Raw genomic sequence first — 11657 nt, 5'->3', positions numbered from 1 at the left:
AAATTTCAAAATATTTATGGACAATGTGTACTATGAAAAAACTATGCAGGGAAGTGCTGCAACATAGTGGTTAAAGCCACTGTCTGTGATGCCAGCATCCAATATGGGTGCCTGTTTAAGTCCTGGCTGCTCCACTTCCCATCCAGCTCCCTGCTAATGTGCCTGGGAAAGCAGCAGAAAATGGCCCCAGTGACTGGGCCCCTGCACCAATGTGGAAGGCCTGGAAGAAGCTCCTGGATCAGGGCTAGCCAAGTTCCAGTCAAGGCAGCCATTTGGGGAGTGAACCAGTGGATGGAAGACCTCTCTCTCTCTCTATCTCCCTCTCTCTCCTCTCTCTCTCTCTCTCTCCCTCTCCCTCTCCCTCTCCCTCTCTCCTTCTCCCTCTTTTTCTCCTTCTCCTTCTCTTTCTCTCTTTGCAACTTTGCTTTTCAAATTAGAAAAAAATCTTTGCATGAATTTAAAAACTTGTTGTACCAGGGGCCGGCACTGTGGTGTAGTGGGTAAAGCCACTGCCTGTGATGCCAGCATCTCACATGGGCACCAGCTCAAGACCCTGCTGCTCCACTTCTGATCTAGCTCCCTGATAAGGAGACTGGAAAAGCTGTGGAAGATGGCCTAAGTGCTTGGGCCCCTGTCACCCATGTGAGAGACCTGGAAGAAGCTCCTGACTTGGGACTGGTCTAGTTCCAGTCATTGGAGCCATTCAGAAGGTGAATTAGCAGATGGAAGACCTCTCTCTTTCTGTCACACTCTCTTTTCACTATAATTTCTCACACTCTCTTTCACTATAATTCTGCCTTTCAAATAAAAAAAGCTATGAATGGATTTAAAAAATTACTGCACCAAATTAAGCTTATCTTTTTATTCCATTTTCACAAACTTTTGAAGTACCCTTTTGTATGTCTGTTAGAAAATAGAACTTGAGGGGATCCTTGCAAACACATTTTATGAGGCCAAGATCACACTGATAACCTGAGTCAGACACTGTGAAAAAAAGAAAACTATGGACAATTATCTCTGATGAACACTGATCAAAAATATCAGTAAAATATTAGCAAACTGAATACAGCAGCATATCAAAAAGATTATACATCATGACTAAGTGAGAGTAAGCCCTGGCATACAAGATTGGTTTAATGGGGCCGGCATTGTGGTAAGGCAGGTTAAGCTGTCATCTGCACTGCCGGTATACCATATGGATACCAGTTCAAGTCCTGGCTGCTCCACTTCTGGTCCAGCTACCTGCTAATGCACCTGGGAAAGCAGCAGAGGATGGGCCAAGTGTTTGGGCCCCTATATCCACATGGGAGATGCAGAAGAAGCTCCTGGCTCCTGGGTTTGGCCTGGTTCAGCCCCAGCATTTGCAGCCATTTGGGGAGTGAACTAGTGTATGGAATATCCCTCTCTCTCTGTCTTTCCATTTCTCTCTGTAACTCTACCTTTCAAATAAATAAAAATAAATCTTAAAAAAAGCAAATCAATCAATGTGATATATCACATTAACAGAATGAAATATAAAAGCTGCATTATCATCTCAATTGGCACAAAGCAATACTTGGAAAGAAGCAACTCATTTTCTCATTTGAAATTATATTACAAAGCCATGTAATAAAAATATTATGGTTCTGGCGTAAAAACGGAAACACTGATGAGTGGCACAGAATACAGAACTCATAAATAAGTCAAAACATATGCAGCCGACTAATTTTTGGAAAGCACAAGAAGGTACAATGGCAAAGGAACTTTTTTCATTAAAGGATGATGAGAGAACTAGGCTTCCATAGGTGAAAGAATGAAATTGGACTCTTACACCACCCCTGAGACTGGGTTATTTATAAATAACAGACATCATTGTTCCAATTTCTGACTATTAGAAATAAGACTGCTGGGAAAGCAGTGGAGGACGGCTCAAGTGTTTGGGGCCCTGCACCCACATGGGAGGCCCAGAAAAAGATCCTGGCTGCTGGCTCTGGACTGGTCTAGCTCTGGCTGTTGTAGTCATTTGGGAAGTGAACCAGCAGACAGAAGATCTCTCTCTCTCTCTCCCTCTCTCTCTCTGTCTCTCCCTCTCTTTGTAACTTTGCCTTTCAAATAAATAAAATACATCTTTAAATAAGAAAAAAGAATGAAAGTTGCATTCATGTGTAAGGCTTTGTGTGGTCCTATGCTTTCATTGTTTCTACTGAATGGCTCAGAGTAAAATGACTGACTATACCAAGTGTTGGTGAGGGTTTGGAACAGCCAGAACTTTCATACGTGGGAATGTAAAAATGTTTCAACTACTTTGAACAACTATTTGACAGTTTCCTAAGAAGTTAAGCATACAAATACCATCTGCTCCAACCATTCACTCCTGGGTGTCAAAACTTGCCTAAACTACAGCATATACCATCTTCTTGCCTCTAGTCCTCTGTTGACCCCAATACATCTTCAACCAAGGAGCCCGGGTGATCTTTTTCTGATATTAATCTGATCATATGATTTGCAGACGTGACAGAGATCGGGTCTTCAGTGCTGGTGCTTCCCAGCCCTATATAGTCTATAATACAATCTATAAAGGCCCACAACTGCCTCACCGACCTCTTTCTGCACCCCTCCCTTCTTGCCCTTTTACATAACTAGGGACCATACTATATGATGCTCCCTCTTTAATGCTTTCTCTCCACCCTCACCTCCCTAACTCCTACTCAATCCCAGTCCCCTGGCCCAGGACCATTTACTTGGTTTCAGGATTAGCCAGGCTTGGAGCTGGTACTGATCTTAGATTATATGGTTAACCCTTATTACGTTTAAACTCATGGGTAAGTTGCAGTGCAGAGTTGTAAAAGGACTCGTGTGAATGACAGCTGGTAGACAGAGATTTTAGAGCCCAAATCTTCCACAATCTTGGATTTTTAAGGAAAACACAAAGTGCATTTAACTGCATGGTAGGAGAGTAGGGTAGAAAATAGGAAATTTAGTATGCTCACTCTCGTGTGTTACCTTGAATAGCACCTGGCACACAGTCAGTCTCTATAAATGCCTGTTAATAAATAAATGAATAAATGCCCCTACCATGTGCAATGTAAATCTGTATTATTGTAGTTAAGTTGTGAGAAGGGTGTGATACCATGTGTTGTTTCCAATGCCTTCCCCCCTGCCAATCTCCTGCTATACTTTAAAATAAGCACAAATATGAAGTAGTTTAGAAATGAGTGTCTAAAACAACCAAAAAGCACATTTTAAAAGACATAAAGATACATGAAATAAATATGAAGCTAGTTTAAAAACTGTTTCCTTGCTTCTCCTTGGCTACACTACAAAGCGATGGTTCCTAAGTTTAGCTTGTTGTTAGAAGCATCTTATGGAAAAAGATGTTCCATGCTAATAGAAACCAAGAAGGGGTTGGTATAGAAATCCTAATATCAGACAAAATAGACTTTAACACAGAAACTGTTAAAAGAGACAAAGAAGGACACTATGTAATGATTAAGGAATCAATTCAACAGGAAGATGTGGCTATAATAAATGTATATGCACCCAATTACAGGGCACCTGGCTATTTAAAAGAAATGTTAAGGGACCTAAAGGGAGACCTAGACTCAAATACAATAGTAATGGGAAACTCCAACACCCCACTTTCAGCAATGGACAGATCAACCAGACAGAAAATCAGCAAGCAAACAACAGAGTTAATCAACATTACAGACCAAATGGACCTAATGGGTATCTACAAAACTTTTCATCCTACAGTCACAGAATACACATTCGTCTTACCACTGCATGGAACCTTCCATAGATGAGACCACACGCTAGGCCATAAAGCAAGTCTCATCAAATTCAAACAAACTGAAATCATACCATGCATCTTCTCAAATCACAATAAAACAAAGCTGGAAATCAACAACTCAAGAATCTCTAGAGCATATGCAAACACATGGAGACTGAACAACATGCTCCTGAAGGAACACTGGGTCATAGAAGAAATCGAAAGAGAAATCCAAAAATTTCTGGAAATGAATGAAGATTACCTGTCCCAGATGTTTATTGCAGCTCAATTCACAATAGCTAAGACATGGAATTAACCCAGATGTCTGTCAATTGAAGACTGGGTAAAGAAATTATGGGATTAGAAATGTGCCAGGGGATTCCAATACAATCCCATCAAGGATGCATGTACCAATGCCATCTCACTAGTCCAAGTGATCAATTTCAATTCACAATTGATCACACTGATAGGTCTAAGAGTCAAAGGGATCACATAAACAAGACTAGTGTCTGCTAATACTAACTGATAGAATAAAAAAGGGAGAGAACAATCCAACATGGGAAGCGGGATACACAGCAGACTCATAGAATATCAGATGTCCTAAATAGCACTCTGGCCTCAGAATCAGCCCTTAAGGCATTCAGATCTGGCTGAAGAGCCCATGAGAGTATTTTAGGCATGGAAAGCCAAGACACTCTGGCAAAAAAAAAAAAAAGAGGACCTAAATGAAAGATCTCTGCAAGTGAGATCCCAGTAGAAAGAACAGGGTCATCAAAGAATGAGGTATCTTTCTCTGAAGGGAGGAGAGAACTTCCACTTTGACTATGACTTTGTCTAAATAAGATCAAAGTTGGTGAACTCAGAAGGCTTCCATAACCTTGGCAACTCATGACTAGAGCCTAGGGAGATTTCTGACGCCATAAACAAGAGTGTCAAATTGTTACGTCAACAATAGGAGTCACTGCGTACTTACTCCTCATGTGGGATCTCTGTCCTCAATGTGTTGTCCAATGTGAATTAATGCTATAACTAGTACTGAAACAGTATTTTACACTTTATGTTCTGTGTGGGTGCAAACTGACGAAATCTTTACTTAATATATACTAAATCGATCTTCTGTATATAGATAATTGACAATGAATCTTAATGTGAATGGAATGGGAGAGGGAGCGGGAGATGGGAGGGGTGCAGGTGGGAGGGAAGTTATGGGGGGGGAAAGCCATTATAATCCATAAGCTGTGCTTTGGAAATTTATATTTACTAAATAAAAGTTAAAAAAAAAGAAAAAAGAAATTATGGGATATATACACCATGGAATACTACACAGCAGTAAAAAAAAAATAAATCCTGTCATTTGCAAGAAAATGGATGAAACTGGAAAACATCATACTTAGTGAAATAAACAAGCCAGTCCCAAAAGGACAAATACCATATGTTCTCCCTGATCTGTGATAACTAATAGAGCACCTAAAAGGCAATCTATAGAAGTGAAATTGACACTGTGAGACACGATGATTTTGAACAGCCCTTGTCTCAACTGTTGAGGAACAGTTTCTTTTTTCCACACTATTTGTTGAACTCTTTACTTAGTATAAAGTATATGTGTATAAAGCTAATTGAAAATAGATCTTAGTAAAAAATAAGAATGGGAAAAGGAGAGGAAGGAGGAAGAAGGGTGGGAGCACAGGTGGGAGGGCGGGTACAGTGGGAAGAATCACTATGTTCCTAAAGTTGTATTTATGAAATGCATGAAGTTTGTACTCCTAATATAAAAGGTTTCTGGGAAAAAAGAAACATATTAGAGGTTAAAAAAATATAGATATTCACACAGCACCCTAGACCAGTAAGATTAGACTTGACGGGGAGGGACTTAGCCATTAGTATTTTTAAACAGCTCTTCAGAGTGATTCTAATATGCACTCAAGTTTGAGACCTCCTTCTGCAAATGTTTCCTATTACCTCCTGCAGTCAATATGGTGCCTTTTCTGCTGATTTTACATCCTCCTTCTAATCCCTAACAAGATATTCCTCAACTTTCTGAATCTATGCCTTTATTCCCTTAAATCTGGCCAGGTCTTCTGATTTGTTTTGAGTAATGGGATCCAGCAAATGTGGTGTCTGGGATTTCTAAGTCTAGACTTCAAAAGACTGTTCAGTTTCTGCTCTTGCTGTGTTGGAATATTGCTCCCAAGCCTCCCTGTGGATGAGAGACCATAATGAAAGCTGACCAATCAAGTGCCAACTCTCACCACTGTAATGTGATTGACTGAAACCATCTCAGACCATCCAGCTCCAGGAATGTCTCCAGGTAGCTGCAGCTGCAGGAGTGGCCCCCGGAAGAACCTACCAGCAGAGATCAGCTCTAAGCGAGGGCCCATGGAGACACAAGAAAATAAACTGGTTGTCAGTGCCTGTTACACACAGTCCTTAAGACCTTATTTTAACTCAGTCTTCAGATGTGGGATGGAGGCACTTTTTCAGAAAGTAAAGGTGACTAATTACTGCCAGTTAGCATCACGCACCATCTCTTTTCATCAACTACACGCAAAATCCAACATCCATAATTTCAAGTTTTGGATTTTTAAGAATAGTTCAAGAAGTTAAAGATATTTGTAGAGAAGTCTAAGTCCAGATTACTTCTAGAATTTTAGAGTATCTCCCCAAATTTCATGTATCTCATCCTCTCCTAACTGGTAGTATTTCCTTTTAATGATTCAGCCCTTAAAAATTTTTTTCAAAGCATTTTCAACTTGGTTTTCCTAGAAGTAACTTCTTTTTTGTACTTGCACTTACTCATTTTAAGTAGTCTTTAGTTAAATTATCTAATTACAATAGCAAGCACAGTTGGTACAAACAGTCTTGGGCACAAAGACAACTAACTTTTGTTAAGGATACAAATCAAACTTGGGAGTAGAAATACAGGATGTGTTCCTAAGTAGCTACTAGTAGTTCTTGTTCAATCCACTTGGACACAAGTCATCATGATTTAAGTTGGCTAAGTAGATGTCCAAGAGGATGACACCTTTTGCACATGGTTCTCTGTTCTTTACATACACAAATGCCCTCTTCCCTAATGCATACCTTGGTCTTTATTTCTGAAAAGCTCTTTAATCCAACGAATTCTTTCATGTATGAAGGGAAAAACCTAGAAAAAGCCTTACCAGGAACACTATTGCTTACAACGTTGTTGTGCAATATTTTCTTTTCCATCAACATTAACATATTTTTTCTTGACAGGCAGAGAGGACAGTGAGAGAGAGAGACAGAGAGAAAGGTCTTCCTTTGCCGTTGGTTCACCCTCCAATGGCCGCCGCGGCCGGCGCGCTGCGGCCAGCGCACTGCGCTGATCCGAAGGCAGGAGCCAGGTGCTTATCCTGGTCTCCCATGGGGTGCAGGGCCCAAGCACCTGGGCCATCCTCCACTGCACTCCCTGGCCACAGCAGAGAGCTGGCCTGGAAGAGGGGCAACTGGGACAGAATCCGGCGCCCCGACCGGGACTAGAACCCGGTGTGCCAGCACCGCAAGGTGGAGGATTAGCCTATCAAGACAAGGCGCCGGCCTAATATTAACATATTTTTTAAAGATTTATTTATTTATTTGAAAAACAGAGTTGAAGATGCAGAGACACAGAGAGGTGCATGATGGGAATGGAACTAGGTACTAGGATGTTGACATAATATGAGCATATAGTAGTTCTTTGAGGACAAAATTGTATCTATATGTCTGTGTATTCCAGGTCTAGTATAGTGTCTAATGCTATTGAGATTTGTTGAATGACTAAATATCTTCCAGTCTGATGATCTGATTGACAAAAGCTGGTAGCAAATATGCGAGGAAAGCTGTAAACCCTTTGGGAGGTACCCAGATGAGCACTGCCCCTCAGGATATCTGTACCAAGTCGAATCAACAATTAACCAAAATCTGAAGGAATTCCACTCAATTTTTTTATTAGACAGGTAGTTATAGACAGTGAGAGAGAGACAGAGAGAAAGGTCTTCCTTCCATTGGTTCACTCCCCTAATGGCCACCACGGCCGGCGCTGCACCGATCTGAAGCCAGGAGCTGGGTGCTTCCTCCCGGTCTCCCATGCGGGTGCAGGGCCCAAGGACCTGGGCCATCCTCCACTGCCCTCCCGGGCCACAGCAGAGAACTGGACTGGAAGAGGAGCAACCGGGACTAGTACCTGCTGCCCCAACCGGGACTAGAACCTGGGGTGCAGGCGGAGGATTAGCCAAGTGAGCCACGGCGCCAGCCCACTCACTTAGATTTTGACTTAATATTTTCTTTACAGAAATAGATACTTCCAGAAAGAAGACAAAAGTATCAAAATTCACAACAGCAGTTTTAAGAAAACTATTTGCTGAACACAAAGCATAGTAAATCTACAATATTTCTTACTGCTAAGGAATTTTAAAGATTGAAAATACAATTTCACTAATGGTATGGGTAGGTTTGTGGCTATGTTATTACCTACATGGCAATAAGGACTATTCAGAGTATGCCTTCGGCATGTTGAAATCAACATTGTAGCAAGTGTTATAATTTTTTCCAACAGAAGTATAGACAGAGGCCAAGTCATGGGTGGACTTATTATGAATTATTCAAATATAACATTTAGAATAAAACATTTAGAATGTAAGGAGATTAAAGCTTAAAAATGAGTATTTGTGGAGAAAAAAACCCTCTAAACTCAGGCAGATATGGAGAGTAGCTGAGGTCTGAAAGCCCCAGCTGAACCGCTGTTGGCCAGCTCCAGAGGACCCACTGTGTTGGACAGGCAATTGGACTGACAATCCCAGCTGGCTCTGAGGCAGTGCCGGCTTGGCAGAGCGGGTAACACACGGACAGCCTCCTGCGAGCCCGGCTTCACACCACAGCCTGCCACTTCCCTCACTTGGGACAGCTCCCTTCCTGGGCACCACTCAACCTTGCTTTCTCTGTACCATCCAGGTCTGCCTTCCATGTACCACCAAGCGCCCCTTCCTCCTCTGGGGCAGAAACTGCAAGTTCTGTGACGCTGGGAGCTTAGAACGCACACTAGCTGGAAGTATCCACTATGTGTCCCCTTCGAGACCTTTAGGTTATTACCACGTTGTTATAATAAAAGCATCATGGGGAGCACTTCCACTCCAATCCTGCACCTGACACCATGATGCTTCTGGTATTTCCAGAAGAGGGTATGGTATCGGGCAGTGTTTGAGCCCACCCCAAATTCCAACCCCTTTTGGATATTCGATGGGGATGTACCCCAGACATCACCTTCCATTCCTCTGGATGTTTTTGCATCACCAGGAACCCTGCTGCCTACAACGTTGTTGTGTCATATTTTCTTTTCCATCAACATTAACATATTTTAATCTTTAAAAAAATTTATTTATTTGTAAGGTAGAGTTGCAGAGACAAAGAGAGAGAGGAGAGAGAGAGAGAGAGAGAGAGAGAGAGAGAGAGAGAGGTCTTCTACCTGCTGGTTCACTGTCCAAATGGCCACAACAGCCAGATCTGGGCCAATCTGAAACTAGGAGCCAGGAGCTTCTTCTTCCAGGTCTCCCAACTGAGTGCAGAAGCCCAAGCACTTGGGCCATCTTCTACTGCTTTGCCAGGCCATAGCAGAGAGCTGGATTGGAAGTGGAGCAGCCAGGACATGAACCGGCACCCATTTGGGATGCCAGCACTGCAGGTGGCAGCTTTACCCACTACATCACAGTGCCGGCCCCAATGTATTTTAATATATGTTCAATAGGAGATAAGTCATTTCCATTAAGTGGCTTAGGAACCCAAAGGCAAGATAAATTGGTATTACATGTTTTTTCCCATTAGTAAAGAGAGGAAATTAGTGATGGTTAGAGAAATAGCAGTTAATACAATTTAAGTCATTTTCAACACTTTAAATTGATACTGCTACAAATCTCTATATCATTCATATATGAATCCATTTATAAAATGTGCCTCTTGAGTCTCCAAGGAACTAACATGCATGAGATCAGCAGTTAGCCATGTGCAGGCAGTAATCCATTACATGTTCAAATGTTGTGCTACCACTATCAAAGCTTGTAAGAGGTAAGTTCCTAGCAACCACGCAAACGTTTCTTTGACAGGGAATATTGTTTTTGCTGAAGTTTAAAGATAGCAAGTGTATATTGGTATGCAGCAGTAAAATGTAAGGTTTAAAACTAAAATTACCTATTATTTATCATGGGAGTTGGCAGAAAAAAGGTTGCCAAATATCTACAGTTCTTCCCTTCCCAACTAAGTCTCAGAGTTCTACAGTGTTTCAAATTAGTTAAGGAATAGACAATTCCTAAATTCATATATGCACCAGAAATAGAGGAGAATGCTTTATGTTGCTGCTGTTGTTTTGAGAGACAGAGAGAAGGAGAGGACTCCTATCTACTAGTTCACTCCTCAAATGCCTGCAACACCCAGGGCTGGGTCAAGGGAGTTAAGAATTCAAACCGGGTCTCCCACATGGGTGGCAGAGACTCATCACTTGAGCCATCACCACTGGCTCTCAGAGGCTACATTAATGGGAAGGTGGTATCAGGAGCTAGAGTTGGGAACTGAACCCAGGTACTCCATGAGACTCAGGTATCTCAACTGCTAAGCTAAACACCTGTCCATTGTTATGCTAGTTGTAAGCTGCTTTTTGTTTTGTTTTTGTTTGCTTGTTTTTTTGTTGTTGTTTGGTTTGTTTTTTTTTTGACAGAGATGGATAGATAGATACAGGGGTGTGCTTTGTAATCTTGGACAACGGAAATTCCAAACATGATATCAAAACTAGAGACTATAATAAAAAATAAATAAATACAACAAAAAGCAGTGATTAGCACTGGGTATAAAACACAATTGTATGGAATCCATATGAGAGAAAAGATGCTAAAAGTATTAATTTATGAAAAACTTTTGCAAATGAGTAAGAACAACACAATCTACGTGAAAATGGCAACAAATATGAATGAGCAGTTAGAAAAAGAAAGCTGAATGGTGTAACATGAAAAAGTGTTCCACTCTATTTCAATAAAATAATGGAATTTGGCCTAATAACATGGCATTTTGTAACTCACATTGGCAAACAGTGAAGAATGGAGCAATACCCAGTGTTTGTTATCTGATGATACAGGTGCTGTAAATCGTTAATTTTACAATATTAATCACAGATCAATGAAAAAGCATATTGCAAATTTATCTTTCATAACGGCCATCATTTTACAAATTTTGCACTCCTTGTTATAGTACACATCAGTATTCCGTTCTCTTTATGACTGAATAATATTGTATTGACTGGAGATACTATATTTTGTTTATCCATCCCCCTGTTGATGGACATTTAAGTTGTTCCTATGTTTTGGCTGTTAGGAAGAGAGCTGCAATGAACATGTGTATACAAGTTTTATTTCAATCCTTGTTTTCAACTCTTTTGGGCTTATATTTTAAAGTGTAATTTTGAGTCATCTGGTAACCTGTATCCAAAGTGGTGCTATTATTTTTCATTCCACTAGAAAATTATGAGGATTCCAATTTCTCCATATCTTCAATGCTAATTAAATATCTGATTTTCTTATTATAATTATTAGTAACTCATTTTTATTGGCATTCCTCTGATTATAAATGATATTGAGACTATTTACATGTGTTTATTGACCAATATTATACCTCCTTTTGAATACCTGTTCATATTCTTTGCTCATTTTGATAGGGTCATCTATCTTTCTATTATTTTTAAATATCCTTTATACAGTCTAAGTTAAATTGTTACATAAATGGTTTCCAGAATTTCTTCCTTTCTGTTAATGGCTTTTTCACTTTCTTAAGAGTGTCTTTAGAAGAACACAAGTTTTTAAGTTTGATGAAGTCGAATATTTTCCCTAGTTGCTATACTTTTGGTGTCACATCTAAAACACCATAGCATAAA

General features: G+C 40.5%; 1 long non-coding RNA gene across 1 annotated transcript in view; it reads right to left on the bottom strand.

Annotated features, from left to right (window-relative positions):
• Positions 1 to 11657, bottom strand: part of LOC138850474 (uncharacterized) — a 76488-nt gene that overhangs the window by 14541 nt on the left and 50290 nt on the right. The gene's annotated exons all lie outside the window — the stretch shown is intronic.

Source organism: Oryctolagus cuniculus, chromosome 7 (assembly GCF_964237555.1).
Source record: "Oryctolagus cuniculus chromosome 7, mOryCun1.1, whole genome shotgun sequence".
In the NCBI taxonomy this organism is placed as follows: Eukaryota; Metazoa; Chordata; class Mammalia; order Lagomorpha; family Leporidae; genus Oryctolagus; species Oryctolagus cuniculus.
The sequence above is the reverse complement of the archived record's forward strand: the minus strand, read 5'-3'. Positions and strand labels throughout refer to the sequence as shown.